Raw genomic sequence first — 17,436 nt, 5'->3', positions numbered from 1 at the left:
CAATTTAAACAGTGACATTAGGAGTGAGGTCCCTGCTCGCAAACTTACAATCTACAAGGAAATGGGGGGACACAGTAGGTGAGAAGTGCTTGTTATTTCAGGTCTGGCAATTATAATAAATAGGGATTTTCATATAAAGCTGCACGATCCGGTCATCAGCCCGTGTGTTTAAGTGCAATAGACAAGTATCAAGTGCAGTTATCGTGTGCATGGAGGGTGTGGAGACAGATGAATAGTAGGGTGCAGATTCAGAATAATATTTGGAAGGAGGGAACAGGGCAAAGTTAGTTTGCTGAGTAGTTGATGTGGTAGGCTTGTTTGAAGAGATGGGTTTTCAATTGCGCTTGAATAGGTCGGGGCTAGGTATCAGTCTGATCGTCTGGGGAAGTGCATTCCAGAGAGCTGGAGCAGCACGAGAGAAGTCTTGGAGACGGAGGTGCGAGGTTCAGATTACGGGGGATGTTAGTCTTAGGTCATTTGTAGAACGGAGGGCACGTGTTGGGCAATAGACAAAAATGAGAGAGGAGATATAAGGTGGTGCAGAACTGTGGAGAGCTTTGTGGGAGATGAGTTTAAACTGGACCCTGTAGCGAATAGGTAGCCAGTGTAATGACTGGCACAAGATCGAGGCATCGGTGAAGCGGCTGGACAGAAATATGACCCTGGCTGCCGCATTCAAGATGGATTGGAGAGGAGAAAGTTTGGTAAGAGGGAGACCGATCAGAAGAGAGTTGCAGTAGTCCAGACGAGAATGAATAAGAGCGAGAGTAAGAGTCTTAGCAGTTTCAAAGGTGAGAAAAGGTTGGATTCTGGAGATGCTTTTAAGATGCAGGTGACAAGAGCGAGTGAGTGATCGGATATAGGGAGTAAAGGAAAGTTCGGTGTCGAATATGACCCCAAGACAGCGGGCATGCTGCTTGGGAGTTATGGTTGATCCCTCCAGGGTTATTTCGATGTTAGGTAGAGTGAGGTTAGGAGAGGGGAGAAACACAAGAAGTTCAGTTTTGGAGAGATTTAGTTTCAGATAGAGGGAGGACATGATGTTCGAGACAGCAGACAGACAATCCTTGGTATTTTTAATTAGGGTAGGGGTGATATCAGGGGAAGAAGTGTATAATTGGGTGTCATCAGCATAGAGATGATACTGGAACCCAAATCTGCTGATTGTTTGTCCAATAGGGGTAGTGTATAGAGAGAAGAGGAGGGGGCCTAGGACTGAGCCCTGCGGGACCCCGATAGTAAGGGGACGAGGAGGAAGATGAGCTGGCAAAAGATACAGTGAAGGAGCGGTCAGAGAGGTAGGAGGAGAACCAGGAGAGGGCTGTGTCCTTGAGGCCTATAGAGCGGAGCATAGTGAGGAGGAGCTGGTGATCCACAGTGTCAAATGCGGCAGAGAGATCCAAGAGAATCAGCAGGGAGCAATGACCTTTCGATTTAGCTGTTATTAGATCATTAGAGACTTTAGTGAGGGCAGTTTCAGTGGAGTGTAAGTAGCGGAAACCAGATTGTAAGGGGTCGAGAAGAGAGTTATCCGAGAGATAGCGGATAAGACGGGAGTGGACCAGGAGTTTAGAGATGAAGGAAAGGTTAGAGACAGGTCTGTAGTTAGCAGTGCAGTTCTGGTCCAGGGATGGCTTTTTAAGTAAAGGGGTTATGATGGCATGTTTAAATGAGGAGGGAAATATACCTGAAGAAAGAGAGAGGTTAAATATTTTAGTCAGGTGAGTGGTGACCACTGGTGAGAGAGACTGCAAGAGATGTGAAGGAATGGGGTCATTGTTGCAGATTGTAGGCCGAGCAGAAGCGAGGAGCTTGGAAACTTCTTCTTCTGAAACAGGCTCAAAGATGTCTAGTGAGCTTGAGGTGCAACAGGGAAGGGGATCCAGGCACTGAGGAGATTGGGCTGAGATATCCAGATGGATGTGGTTGAATTTTTCTAAGAAATAAGTGGCCAGATCCTCACCACTGAGGTTGGTGGTGGTGGCCTGTACTTTAGGTTTCAGGAGGGAGTTTAAGGTTTCAAAAAGTCATTTTGGGTTGTTGGATAGTGAGGTGATGAGGGTGGTGAAGTAAGATTGTTTGGCCAGATGAAGGGCAGAGTTATAGGTTTTGAGCATGAATTTATAATGGATGAAGTCTTCTGCTAAGAGAGATTTTCTCCACTGCCGCTCTGCACACCTTGAGCAGCGCTGAAGAAAGCGTGTTTGCATTGTGTGCCAGGGCTGCTGTTGTCTGTCTGGTCTTTCTGCATGTAGAAGGTGCTGCTTCATCTAGGGCATTCTTCAGTGTATTATTGAAGTATGACAATGCTAAGTCTGGACAGGAGAGGGAGGAGATGGGGGCTAAAGATGTGTGGAGATTGCCCTTATCATCGTTAAAGGGACTGGCCCCAAGTTTACACTTCAAACTCCCCTGCACTGAAGTGATAGCAAAGGAAGTGCACAATGTCAGCAGCGAGGAGAGAGCGAATTATGTGTTATCTACTGCGCTGAACAGATGGGAAAGGAGACAAGCGATGTCAGCAGCAACGAGAAAGCGAATTAGGTGTTCTCTACTGCGCTGAACTGATGGCAATGGAGAAAGCGAGTTATGTGCTTTCTTGTGCACTGAAGTGATGGCAAAGGAGGTGGTCACTGGTTCCGGTCCCTGATGTTGAGGAATAGGCTCCGGACAAAGTAGTTCCGGCTCCTGAAGATCAGGCTCCTGCTCCGGAAGATGTTGAGGCTCCGTTTTCCACCGTCGTGGCTCAGGCTCCCGTGGATGGTGTTCCGTCAGCTGCCGGAAACTTTCCTCCGCAGGTAGTGAGCACATTGCAGAAACGTATTCCCTCTGTCGCCTGGGTCAGGTCAGCTCATTCTCCTGCCACCATTTCCACTTCACCCGGCCTACGCCTCTGCAGTGTCGGGTACAAGAGTGGTGCATCACTGCCTGCGCCGTGTCTTGCAATGACGCCGCACAGCAGCAGCTCCAAACATTTCTTAGCTATCGGTCGTAGAGGGCGATTTCTTCTTCCCTGGCGCACCCACCAGGGTCGGACACCATGATTAGGCCACCGACTTTGCCAGCCAGCTTCTCGCGCCATTTCTCCATCAGGATGCCCACGAAGGGTGGGATCAGGGCTGTTTTCCTTCCCTTGCGCGCGCTATCTTCTGCCATCTTTAGAGCCGCCATCTTTGCCATCACGATGTCAGTCACATTTAAAGTTTTAGACAAGTCCAGTATATCAGTCAAATCCAGCATTTCGGTAACATTCACAATTTCTTCATCTTCACTCTCTCTGGTCACATCAATAACATCTTCCACAGCATTTCCACGCTGCACGATTGCAGGATCCTGCCGACTACGCCAAGTGTGAGGGAGGGCCAGGGCCATAGTCGTGGCTGAAGACAAGTGTCTCTGGCGTGCCCTGGCCTCCCATCACATGAACACAAAGTCCCCTCTGTAGCATACCTTCTGCACCATCAGGGTCCCATCAGGCTGGCTGGGGTTCCGCTGCTTCCGTGGTTGTACAGAGTGGGCCATTTTATTGATACACCTAAGTAAAATGTGAATGGTTGGTGATATCAACTTACTGTTTGTGGCACATTAGTATATGAAAGGGGGGAAACTTTTCAAGATGGGTGGTGACCATTTTGGCCATTTTGAAGTCAGCCATTTTGGATCCAACTTTATTTTTTTCAATGGGAAGAGGGTCATGTGACACATCAAACTTATTGAGAATTTCACAAAAAAAACAATGGTGTGCTTGCTTTTAAAGTAACTTTATTCTTTCATGAGTTATTTACAAGTTTATGACCACTTATAAAATGTGTTGCGCATTGTGTTGGACTGTCAATGCAACCCTCTTCTCCCACTCTTGACACCCTGATAGCAACACTGAAGAAATGCTAGAACAGGCTTAAAGTATCCGTTGTTTCAGATGCTGCACATCTCGTATCTTCACAGCATAGACAATTGCCTTCAGATTACCCGAAAGATAAAAGTCTAAGGGGGTCAGATCGGGAGACCTTGGTGGCCATTCAACTGGCCCACGACGACCAATCCACTTTCCAGGAAACTGTTCATGTAGGAATGCTCGGACCCGACACCCATAAGTGATGGTATGGTGTGGTATATGGGGTACAAAGACAGTGGGGGCATTCTTCATCAAAGAAAACCTCAATGCCACTGGATATCTAAAATTGCTACATGACGATGTGTTGCCCTCTTTATGCACTAAAGATGGCACGTTCCCTGAGTTTTTCCAGCAAGATGGTGCACCACCACATTATGGGTGTCAGGTCTGAGAATTCCTACAAGGAATCTGACCCTTAGAGTAGCATTTCTTCTGCAGTGTTACTATCGGTGTGTCAAGAGTTGGAGAACACAGTGTCCTCCCTGTACAAGCTCACTACTCCTAGGAGTTTCCTCGTCCGGTTCACCCCGGAACGGAGGGCGTCAGCCTGTGCAATGATTTGCCATATGGCGAGCGACCTGTGTCCCTGTACTGGTGCAGGACCACTTCTCAAGCTCCTGTTCTCAACTGCGGCTACGCTGCTGCATCAGCTGCACTTTTGTCCTTAAGGAACTCCGAATGACTGGGCATTTGCTTAACATTACGGAGCTATGCGCCCAATACGGGCACTAGGCCCATACTGACTAACTACAGGAAGACACTTTCCTCTTAACACGCCTAGCTCCTCCTAAGTAACTATGCACACTAATGTGCCCCCATCTAGTGTCCGATTCGGGGTACTACGCTTTCCATATGTTACAATTATATACATTACAATACACAGTACTACAAAGCATACATATAGCAGCAAACAATTGTACCACAATATATACATATGGGGAAGAAATGGATAAGCATACACATTGCCGGTATACCCCTTACAACTGTACAAGGGCCCAGGGACCATGAGTGCAGAAGGTGAGTATAACTTTCTCTATTTTATTGGGGCCAAACATTTAGATAGAGAAGGGGCTGTCCTAGTAGTGGACAACCCCCTTTAATCACGTTGTCAGGACTGGTGAGATGATCTCTGTGGGGCTGTGCGACTTGTATAATGTTAAATTCAATGACTTACATGTGTGATCTATTCAGTATGAATTCTGCATACAGTACAGACCAAAAGTTTGGACACACCTCATTCAAAGAGTTGTGAAAGAGGTCTAAAGCGCGCATTTACTTTTTCCACAAATTTCTTCTAGTTTTTTCAAGTTACTAAAAATATGAAGAACAAAGGTGGCGAATCAAATAAAATATATTTGCAAAACATTGAATGTCATTATACACTGGAATACAAAATGTCAGTGTCCATATAGTATAATACACTGCTCAGTCCTCCATAGAGTATAATACACTCCTCATTGTGCTCCATATAGTATAATACACTGCCAGTCATCCATGTAGTACAATTCACTTCCCATAGTATAATGCACCCCATAGTTCTTCACATAGTATAATGTATTCCCCATAGTCCTCAATACAGTATAATGCAGCCCACATATAGTATAATGCAGCCACCCCAATTTCTGGGAAGGAGTCCGGTTTTTAGTGTCCGGTTTAAAACGCTACGTGGGCACATAGCCTTAGTGCAGTTTTTGTGCGGATTTCCCCTGCAGATTTCTATAATGGAGCAGGTGGAAAACTGCAGCAAAACCGCACAAAAGAAGCGACATGCTGCTTCTTTTATTCTGCACCAAATCTGCGCGGAAAAATCTGCAGCATGTGCACAGTGTTTTTTGTTTTACATAGCCTTAAATGGTACTGTACATCATGTGCAGTTCTGCTGCAGTTCTGCAGGGCCAAATCTGCTGCAGAACTGCACAGAATCTGCACCGTGTGCACAGGGCCAAAGTATCAGGCAACCAAGAACACAGCACAAACACACTCAGGGGTCAAACACTGCCGAAGGCGAAAGTATAACTGACGGGGATAGGAGCTTCCTGAGGCCATAAGAAGCCTTCCCAGTACCAGGGAGAGGCCACAATAATAAGCCCCTGGTGTGCAGGTAAGCCTGCACTGGGATCATAACCTTTAACCCCAGAAGTGCCAGTCATCAGCACTGGTTCCAGACATTAACCCCACATGTGCGAGTCAAACCCGCACTGAGATCATGACAACCACATGGTATATAGCACAGCACCACATGGTATACAGCACAGCACCACGTGGTATATAGCACAGCACCACATGGTATATAGCACAGCACCACATGGTATATAGCATAGCACCACATGGTATATAGCATAGCACCACATGGAATACAGCATAGCACCACATGGTATACAGCATAGCACCACATGGTATATAGCATAGCACCACATGGAATACAGCACAGCACATGGTATACAGCACAGCACCACATGGTATACAGCACAGCACCACATGGTATACAGCACAGCACCACATGGTATACAGCACAGCACCACATGGTATACAGCACAGCACCACATGGTATATAGCACAGCGCCACATGGTATATAGCACAGCACCACATGGTATACAGCACAGCACCACATGGTATACAGCACAGCACCACATGGTATACAGCACCACATGGTATACAGCACCACATGGTATACAGCACAGCACCACATGGTATACAGCACAGCACCACATGGTATAGAGCAAAGCACCACATGGTATAGAGCAAAGCACCACATGGTATACAGCACAGCACCATGATATATAGCACAGCACCACATGGTATACAGCACCACATGGTATATAGCACAGCACCACATGGTATATAGCACAGCACCACATAGTATAGAGCAAAGCACCACATGGTACACAGAACAGCACCATGATATATAGCACAGCACCACATGGTATACAGCACAGCACCACATAGTATATAGCATAGCACCACATGGTATACAGCACAGCACCATGGTATATAGCACAGCACCACATGGTATATAGCACAGCACCATGGTATATAGAACAGCCCCACATGGTATACAGCACAGCCCTACATGGTATACAGCACAGCACCACATGGTATACAGCACAACATGGTATATAGCACAGCCCCAAATGGTATACAGCACAGCACCATGGTATATAGCACAGCATACATCTCTCCTCCCCCCCCCCCCAAGAATGGCCCCCACAGTCCAGTAATCACTGTTACATTAAAAAAAGAACTAAAACTGTCCTCACCTCTCCTCGTGCCCGCGCTGCTCCCGGCTACTGTTTCAGCCCGCACTGCCTGGCACACAGTGAGTGTCAGAGGCAGAGCGGGGAATGATGGGAGAGTGTTATGAATGAGTCACTGAAGGAGGAAAAAACAAAAATACAAGCTAAGTCCAGAAAACTGGAGAGGTTGGTAGCTATCGGATTGCAGACCCCTGATCCTATCCACAACAACTAACAGTAGCCGTGGGGGGTTCCTACGATGCCCTAGACCCCTCGATCACAGCCGGAGAACTAAATAGGCCTAAAGAAAGAAAGGGGAAATCTAAACTGCCCCAGAGCAGACCCCAAAGCAATAGGCAGCCCCCAACATATGACGGTGAAGCAAGATGAAAACACTAACACAGATAGAAAGATAGGTTGAGCAAACGATGGGGCCCAAGCTAACCAAAAAGGACAGGCCAGAAAAGCTGCTGTCTGCAATCCGCAAAAAACCCTACCAAAAAATGTCCCAACCGTCTGATAGGAAAAACAGGCCCTGAAGTCGCTAGGACTTCAAAATGACTATATCAGCACTCAGGTAAATTCTGAAGACAGAGCAAAGAGACAAACTGATCAGAGACAAAAATGGAACTCAGCACACCCCCGACCGGGGATGGCTGAACTCCAAAAAAACAAGGTAAACAAAACAAAACTAATAAGTTCAATAGCAGAGCAAAAACTTATCTTTGGGAAGCAGGAATCAGACTGGTCTCCAAGAATCCAGCAGAGAAATCACCAGCGACTCAGAAGGGCGTCGGCTGCCTTATATCCAGTCAGCAGTTCCTGTTACCCAGTCATCATCTACCAGATCAGGTGTTTGGTAATCAGCCTCACTACCTTCATTCACCAGAAGAGGGAGATCATCAGACATCGACGGTGAAAATGAACTCACAACAGTACCTCCCCCTTGAGGAGGGGTCACCGAACCCTCATCCACGCCACCAGGGCGATCAGTATGGGCCCGATGAAAGGCACGAACCAATCTTTCGGCATGAATATCGGATGCAGGGACCCAAGAATTATCCTCCTGGCCATAACCCTTCCATTTAACCAAATACTGGAGTCTCCGTCTAGCCAGGCGAGAATCCAGTATCTTCTCAACCTCATATTCCACATTACCTTCAACCAATACCGGGTCAGGAGGTGCCACCACAGGAACTACTGGCTCAACAAACCTCTTTAACAGAGACTTATGAAACACGTTATGGATCTTAAATGTAACAGGAAGAGCCAATCGAAAAGAGACTGGATTAAGAATCTCCAAAATCTTGTAAGGTCCAATAAATCTAGGTTTAAACTTTGGAGAAGCCACCTTCATAGCGATATTCTTTGATGACAACCAAACCATATCACCCACCTTAAACTGGGAACCAATGGTCCTATGCCGGCTGGAAAACCGCTGGGCCTTTCCTGGGAGAGAGACAACTTATCCACCACTTGGTCCCAGATCTGGTGCATTCTCTCCACCACAGTGTCAACACCTGGGCAGGCAGAAAGCTCCACCTGCCCTGAAGAGAATCGAGGATGAAACCCAAAGTTACAAAAAAAAGGTGACATCAAAGTGGCAGAACTAGCTCTATTATTTAAAGCAAATTTGGCCAATAGGATCATCAGGTTTCAAAGAAAACGTCCAATCCTGGGGATCGCCGAGCAGCAAAGAGATGACAATTTTAACCTGCTGCGCGGAGCTCCCCGACGAGTTAGGCTTCAAGGCAAAAAATAATTTACAATTATTCTTAAAATTCAAAAATTTAGACCGATCCCCAAAAAACACATCAGGAGTAGGGATCTTTGGTTCAGCAGCATGTGAATGAGCAAGATAGGCGGAAATTCCCCGCACTTCAGCAGTGAGCTGCTCCACACGATCAGACAATTGCCTCATCTCCATTGAGAAAGAAAAAAAAATTCCCCCTGTGGCCTCAGAGACATAGAGGAAAATATATACACAAAAAAAAAAATATTCTGACAAATTTTTTTTTTTTTTTTACAATTCTTTCCTGCTATTGAGTACCCTGGGATCTGCGGTATGGCTGGTGATTCTGTTATGAATGAGTCACCGAAGGAGGAAAAAACAAAAATACAAGCTAAGTCCAGAAAACCGGAGCGGTTGGTAGTTATTGGAATGCAGACCCCTGATCCTATCCACAACAACTAACAATGGCCGTGGGGGGGTTCCTACGATGCCCTAGACCCCTCGATCACAGCCAGAGAACTAAATAGGCCTAAAGAAAGAAAGGGGAAATCTAAACTGCCCCAGAGCAGACCCCAAAGCAATAGGCAGCCCCCAACATATGACGGTGAAGCAAGATGAAAACACTAACACAGATAGAAAGATAGGTTGAGCAAACGATGGGGCCCAAGCTAACTAAAAAGGACAGGACAGAAAAGCTGCTGTCTGCAATCCGCAAAAAACCCTACCAAAAAATGTCCCAACCGTCTGATAGGGAAAAACAGGCCCTGAAGTCGCTAGGACTTCAAAATGACTATCAGCACTCAGGTAAATTCTGAAGACAGAGCAAAGAGACAAACTGATCAGAGCCAAAAATGGAACTCAGCACACCCCCGACCGGGGATGGCTGAACTCCAAAAAAAAAGGTAAACAAAACAAAACTAATAAGTTCAATAGCAGAGCAATTCATCAGACATCGACGGTGAAAATGAACTCACAACAGGAGAGGGAGCGTTAGCTGACGCTCTCTCCTCCATCATTGCTTTGAACTGTACCGGCGTCTATGATGCCGGTACAGATCAATGCAGCGGCAGGGGGAGTCGGAGCTGGCGGCCCTTCCTGCCTCACGGGCCCTATAGCAGCTGTGTGATGCGCCGCTAGCTAGGGGCCCCTGGGGGAGCAGGGGCCCTAGGCAGCTGCCTGCCCCTAACGCCGGTCCTGACTCCGGCCTAACAATGGAAATGAGATGTTGGGAGTTGTTATTGTCAGTCATTAGCAGACTGCGGACCATACAGGAACCACAGTACTGATCACACGCAGGCAATGTCACAAATAAACATTTACATCCTGGTATATTATAGATGACATCTCCTCTGATTGGAGTCTTTTCTTTCTTTTTTTCTCCATTTGGTCCAGACTCCGTGATGGCTTTTCACATCCACAGCTCCTCTCTGTAAACTTCTAATTTCTCTGCTGTTCTGCAGAAAATCCCGACATGGTGCCTAGGGAGCAGAATGCTGTGCATAGCGTGTGCGCTCACAATGGATACGTCACTTAACCACTGGCTCACTGCGGCTCCGGAGCATGCGCAGATATGAAATGAAGCTGTGGACATACACTCAGATTCAGTGTGCATGCCCGGGATTTACTAGGTGATTCACGGGAGTGAATAATTTGAAGAGGACCATGACTGACTGTGATGGGAAGGATAGAAAGCACCACCCCTATGACTGAAAGAGAAGGTATGTGATGCAATCACCTAACGAGAAAAAGGTTTTTTAAAGATAAATAGTGGGAAGTTTTGATTGAGAAGACCATGTTAGTGATGCGCATTGCATCACTAACAAGATATTGGAGGCAGTTTAAGGTTCCCCTTAAAAATAACAGTGTCATTATAATGCTCTCGAATAAAAATATCTGCTCTATGCTGTGCCCATAAATAATTGGCTCTTATTCTGTCCTCCACAAAATATGTCTGCTCACACATTTCAAGCCCCCTCTGCCCATACTATTTCTTACAAAGAGAAGGCTGGTAGTGCAATAAGAGACTGCGCTGCTGTGGTAGAATTCAAGATATCTTTACTGCCAACGCGTTTCCTGAGCCAGTCCCAGCTCACTTCATCAGGGCATCATGCCTTCTTTTTGTACCAAGTCCTTGGACCTTGTGCAGACAGCTGCAGCTGTTTTATGCGATTATAGGTGTTGTGACTCTCACAACCCTATCAGGTGAGCCTAACATTTGCTGTGCACTCATCTACTTTGCATACAGACCTACGCATTGGAAGCGCCCTGCCTCCCCCTTTTTCTTTCCACATACTATTTCTTCACACATTTCTAGACCCCGCTATCCACATTGTCTACTCACACTTTTCTGCCCCCCTGCCCATCCTGTCTCCTCACACATCCCCAGCCCCCCATACTGTCTCCTCAAACATTCCAAGCACCCCCTGCCCATACTGGCTACTCACACATTCCCAGCCCCTCTGCTCATACTGTCTCCTCACACATTCCGAGTCCCCCTTCCCATACTGTCTATTGAATGCTTGGAGTTGGCGATTTATACCTTCTCTGGGCTGGCTGTCTGCCCCCACCAGTTACACCTCTGATGTGCACACTTTGGGCTCGATTCATCATTTGCTTTTTCTTTTAGGTCACATTCCGCACAATGTTGCAAAATGTACACCAAAAAACTGGAGTACATAGAATCACCCAGGATGATGGGGGACTGGAGTACATTTGCGACAAAATTTGCAGTTTTTTAAAATGTCGCAAATGATCAAAGACAGATCAAAAGTTAAAGGGTTTTATTTACAGTGATATGATACTCCTCGCAGGGAGAAAGCAGTGGGGGTTAAACTGGTTTTAAAGCAGTATGTCAAACAGTCAAAAAGAATAACAGTTAGAAACAGGTGTTCTTGGAACTTATCAGTCTGCTCAGTACGTGCTTGTAGGGTTGTCTTCTCCCACGTCGGTGCCGTCAGCAGCGGCACTTGTTGTCTCTCTAGTCGCTGTAGGCTCTATAGTCTCTAAGGACCCACAACAGGGGTCTCAGGGGTTAATGAAGAAAGGCAGGGGGAACACAAGGCATTCCGGGTGTCCCCTGCTCTGAGTCTATGCTCCAAAACTAAACAGTCTCTCCGCAGGAATCAAGGGCTCTGTGTTATGAATGTGTCACCGAGGAGGAAAAAAGCAACACACGCTAAGTCTCAGAAAACCAGAGAGGTTGGTAACTATGCCGACTGCAGATCCCTGATCTTAACACACAACTAGAAGCAGTCGTGGCGCGTGCCTACGATGATCCTGGATGCCTCATCACAACCGGAGAGCTAAATAAGCCTAAATTAAGAAAAGAGGAAAACTAACTCCCCAGAGCAGACCCCAAAGGAAAGACAGCCCCCCACATGTATTGATGGTGAAGCAAGATGAAAACACAAACAAAGGCAGAAAAATAGGCTGAGCAAACGATGGGGTCAAACTAACTTGAAAGGAGAGGAAAGGAAAGACACTGTCTGCAATCTGCCAAAAAACCCTACCAAAATAATGGCCAACGTTTCTGATAAAATTAACCCTGAAGTCACTAGACTTCTCCCACTATATCAGCACTCTGGAATATTCTGAGACAGAGCAAAAAGAGGCCAATCTAATAAAGGACAAAAAGGCAAATTGGCAAATACAGATAAATAGGAGTGGAAATTCAGCACAGCCCAGCCGGGCTGGCTGACCACACAAAAACGGAGTTGACCAACAAGAGCAAGTGTGAACATTAGCAAAAAACAAACTTAACTTGAGATGACTGGAGCAGAGCTGAAGTCCAAGACCTGAGAAACAGACTGAATCACCAGCACCCGGATAGGGCGTCGGCTGTCTTATATCCAGTCTGATACTCCAGAAATCCAATCATTATCCTCCTCGTCAGGTGGCAGACCATTACCAATTAAACCAACCTCACTACCTCCTGTCACCACCAGAGGGAGAAGGGAAGGAGAACTCCCAGCTGGTGGAGCAGAAAATGAGCTCATAACAGCTCTGTGTCTCTATAAGTCTCTCAACAGGAGTCAGGGGCTCTGCATCAACACTGCAGGTATCGGGGTTATGCATGGGGGTCACTCTCACTGCACGGGGGTCAGAGCGAACCTCTCCAGTCACTGCAGGCTCTGGTCTCACGTACTCACAAGATGCAGTCTCTCTGCACAGTCCCCTTGGATTTGTCCTCTGAAGGGGAGTTCTCTCTTCTCCCCTGCGTGCAGCTGCAACCTGCCCTGTCGCCTGCACACGCTGGTCTGAGCTTTGTGCGCTCTCAGGCTGCCCTCCTTCCTGTTCCTTTCTCCTCCCTGCAGTCATATGACCCAGCACGTCCAGGGCAGAAAGTCTTCCCCCTAGCAAACCTACTGTCTGACCAAGTGGTTCCAGATCAGGAGCGGAGAAGGTAAGCCCCCTCTGAGTCTTCTTGTGCTTCACCCCCTTACATGTGCAAAACCTTAGGCTGTGAGCACACATACTGTAGATTTCGGTCCTGCGGATTTGGAAAAATCTGCAGGTAAATTCTCAGGTCAAAAGACTTGCGGTTTACCTGCGGATTAGCCTGCGGTTTCACACCTCTACTATGGAGAAGGTGTGAAACTGCAGCGGAATCCGCACAAAGAATTGACATGCTGCGGATTTGAACCCGCAGCAAATCCGCGCGGAAAAATCTGCAGCATGTGCACAGCGTTTTTCAGTTTACCATTGAAAACAATGGTACTGTACAACGCAGCTAAATCTGCTGCGGACCCGCAGAGCCTGAAACACTGCGGATCCGCAGCAGAATCCGCAACGTGTGCACATAGCCTCAGGTTTTGCAGAATGAAGCATGTCAGTTCTTTCAGCTTTTCACCCACTGAAAGCAATGGGTAGCGCAAAAAATGCAGGTATCAGTCTTCGCTGTGTTTTTTGCGCCAAAACCTGATGAAGTAGAAGCAGATTTTTTTTTTATGCACTAAACTTTATCAGCAAGCAGAAGAGACAAATGTAACATAACAAAAATGAAGGAAAAAACGCTAGAAAAACGCTACTTAAGCTAAGCAAAACCTGCTGTTTTGCAGCAAGTTTCTTACTGGTAAAACGCTTCAAAATCACAACATGAATATAGCCTTGCATCAGTATTCGTAATCCAAAATCAGGAGGAAAAGTAGACCAGAAACACATCACCACCTCTGTATTTTTCACCTACTCCAGATTTTGGCTTACAAATACTGATGTAGGCTCTGTGCACACGGTGCAGATCCGCAGCGGATTTGGCCCTGTGGATCCGCTGCAGAACTGCAGGTGATGTACAGTACCATTGTAGCCTATGTAAAACAAAATCCGCAGTGCACACGCTGCGTTTTATTCCGCGCAGATTTGATGCGGAATGAAAAATGCAGCATGTCACTTCTTTTGTGCGGTTTTGCTGCAGTTTTCCACCTGCTCCATTCTAGAAATCCGCAGGTGGAAAACCGCACAAAACAAGCATCCGCAGGAAAATGCAGCTCATGTGACCTGGGGATTTAGTAAATTCTGCGCGGAAAATTCCAAAGTAGAATACACACAGTGTTCACATAGCCGTACTGACCAAATACTGAACGTGTAACTAGTAACTAGCTTGGGGAAGTTTCCAAAAGGAGGCGATGCAAAGAAGTGACAATTGCATTCTATTTTTCCTAGTGGTTTTTGAAAACCCCTTAAGGGGAGAAAAGAACTAAAGAAACCCCCTCATATGAACAGCAAAATGATTTTCTTATAGAAATGAATAGGAACAGTTTTGCCATTTTTCAAGCAGTTTTTGAAAAGCATTTTGGAGAGGAACTGCTAATAAAAACGTAAAAAAACATGAAGACTCCAAAATCCTCCTCGAAACTCCTTAAAACATAGAGTTTCTGCTTCAAAATTCAACAAAAAGACTCAGTGTGAACAGATCTTTATAACAACTACAGCTTCTCCCACAATAAGCCCTGAGACAGCGTTATTGACCGAAAAATTAAAAAAAAAAAAAAAAAGTATCAACTCTTTGAAGACCAGGAGGAAAAATTTAAAGCAAAGAAGGGTCCAATGGGATTCTATCACCTAAGTGCCCCCATAAATCTGAAGACAACCATGTCACTGTGGATATCACTGTCCGTAAAGCTCTCTAAGGTTATGCGCACATGGTGTCTTTTACACAAGGGCAAATCAGTTTTCCAAGATGAAGAGGATTCAGAAGACAGCACTTTTTGTCCTGAAGCATCTTTTTTTTTTATAATTTACTGAGTGTTTTTTTTTTAATGTTTTTGAATCATGGCCTTTTTTTCCCCCCAAAGAGTTTTTTCAGCATCTTTTTTTTTTTCAGGTCATTTGATAATGTCTGTAAAGCGCTGTGGAATTAATGGCGCTATATAAGTGAGTAAAAGAAAAAAAAAATTCTCCATTCAATAATGAAGAAACCAATATCGGTTTCTGAACTGAAAACGCTCAAAGACGTCATTTCCTGCTTGTCACTGAACTAAAAAAAATACAAATAATTAAACCGGCTTAAGAGCAAAAAACGCCTGAAGAATGATCCAATGAAAAGCACGAACGTATGAGCATCAGCCGTTTTTACATAGCAATGTTTAGCTATGTTCATTCTTTTAGGCGTTCACTCAGCGCTTTTTCAGGCGGTTTCAAAGCAGACTCTCCTGAAGAAGGTTGTAACAAACTCTAACACACATTTGGGTCTAAGGCAAGTTTTGTCATCAAGTCCGCCATGTCGCCTCACCTGTTTCTGCACCATCATATTATTGATAGTTACTTCCATTAACTGTTATTTAGTTGCAACTTAACAATGCATGCTGGGACTTGCAGTCACAGCCCGGGCGAGGTACGCATGTGCACACGCTGCGGATTGGGGTGCGGATTTGGCCGCGCAGATTTCGGAAAATCCACAGGTAAATCTGCAGGTCAAAAGACCTGCGGATTGCTCTGCGGTTTTGCATCTCCACAATGGAGGAGACGGCAAACCGCAGCGGAATCCGCAGAAAGAATTGACATGTCAATTGTTTGTGGTTTCAAAACCGCGGAAAAATCCGCACCGTCTGCACTGCGGTTTTTTATTCCCATAGGGAATGGTACTGTGCACCGCAGCAGAATCCGTAGCGTGTGCACACAGCCTTAGGAGGAAAAAATCCTGGCCCGTCACCTTCATCCAGCCGCAGGCATTCAGCACAGTGACAGCTGGGGCGCAGGCACACAAGTGAGCAGTGTCAGCTACCAACACCGCTCACCCCTCTCTCTGCCTGCGACCCGTCCGTCGCTCCTTCCCCACACTCAATCATATTCGCATCTGCAAGACGGAAATACAATTGATGTCGGCTCCGCCTGGGACAGGAGCAAAGGAACTCCGACACACGCATTTATTTATATATCACCAACATATTCCGCAGCGCTTTACATGGAATAGAAGACGGAGCTGTGCTGGTGAGGGAGCCTGGATTACACGAGTATAAGCTTTTTTTTTTTTTTATTTTACTATTTTCCTAATAAATGGAGGCTATTGTATTGTATTAGGCCTGTGGGAATATTCCAAGAGCGGCTGGCTATGGGGACATAAGGTGCTGGCTATAGGGACATAAGGAGGTGGCTATGGGGACATAAGATGGGCTGTGGGGACATCACAAGAGGGGGCTGGCTAAGGGGACATAAGGAGCTGGCTGTGGGGACATCACAAGAGGGGGCTGGCTATGAGGACATAAGGAGCTGGCTATAGGGACATAAGAGGGGCTGTGGGGACATCACAAGAGGGGGCTGGCTATGAGGATATAAGGAGCTGGCTATAGGGACATCACAAGAGGGGGCTGGCTAAGGGGACATAAGGAGCTGGCTGTGGGGACATCACAAGAGGGGGCTGGCTAAGGGGACATAAGGAGCTGGCTATAGGGACATCACAAGAGGGGACTGGCTAAGAGGACGTAAGGAGCTGGCTGTAGGGAGAAAAGAGGAGCTAGCTATAGGGACATAAGAGGGGCTGTGTGGACATCACAAGAGGGGGCTGGCTAAGGGGACATAAGGAGCTGGCTGTGGGGACATCACAAGAGGGGGCTGGCTATGAGGACATAAGGAGCTGGCTGTAGGGAGAAAAGAGGAGCTAGGTATAGGGACATAAGAGGGGCTGTGTGGACATCACAAGAGGAGCTGACTATGGGGACATAAGGAGCTGGCTATGGGGACATCACAAGAGGGGGCTGGCTATGAGGACATAAGGAGCTGGCTATAGGGACATCACAAGAGGGGGCTGGCTAAGGGGACATAAGGAGCTGGCTGTGGGGACATCACAAGAGGGGACTGGCTAAGAGGACATAAGGAGCTGGCTGTAGGGAGAAAAGAGGAGCTAGGTATAGGGACATAAGAGGGGCTGTGTGGACATCACAAGAGGGGGCTGGCTATGAGGACATAAGGGGTTGGCTCTGGGGAGAAAAGAGGAGCTGTGGGGACATCACAAGAGGAGCTGACTATGGGGACATAAGGAGCTGGCTATGGGGACATCACAAGAGGGGGCTGGCTATGAGGACATAAGGAGCTGGCTATAGGGACATCACAAGAGGGGGCTGGCTAAGGGGACATAAGGAGC

The 17,436-nt window shown here is 46.7% G+C and overlaps 1 long non-coding RNA gene across 1 annotated transcript in view; it reads right to left on the bottom strand.

The window, feature by feature from the left end:
• LOC141096459 (uncharacterized) overlaps window positions 1–13,639 on the bottom strand; it is a 65,807-nt gene extending 52,168 nt beyond the window's left edge. Inside the window, exon 1 of the long non-coding RNA XR_012233692.1 lies at window positions 13,010–13,639. This is a non-coding gene — a long non-coding RNA (uncharacterized lncRNA). The remainder of the gene's footprint in view (window positions 1–13,009) is intronic.
• Window positions 13,640–17,436: the final 3,797 nt, after the last annotated feature.

Source organism: Dendrobates tinctorius, unplaced genomic scaffold, assembly GCF_039654945.1.
Source record: "Dendrobates tinctorius isolate UK_male_01 unplaced genomic scaffold, ASM3965494v1 ptg000075l, whole genome shotgun sequence".
Taxonomy (NCBI): domain Eukaryota; kingdom Metazoa; phylum Chordata; class Amphibia; order Anura; family Dendrobatidae; genus Dendrobates; species Dendrobates tinctorius.
The sequence above is the reverse complement of the archived record's forward strand: the minus strand, read 5'-3'. Positions and strand labels throughout refer to the sequence as shown.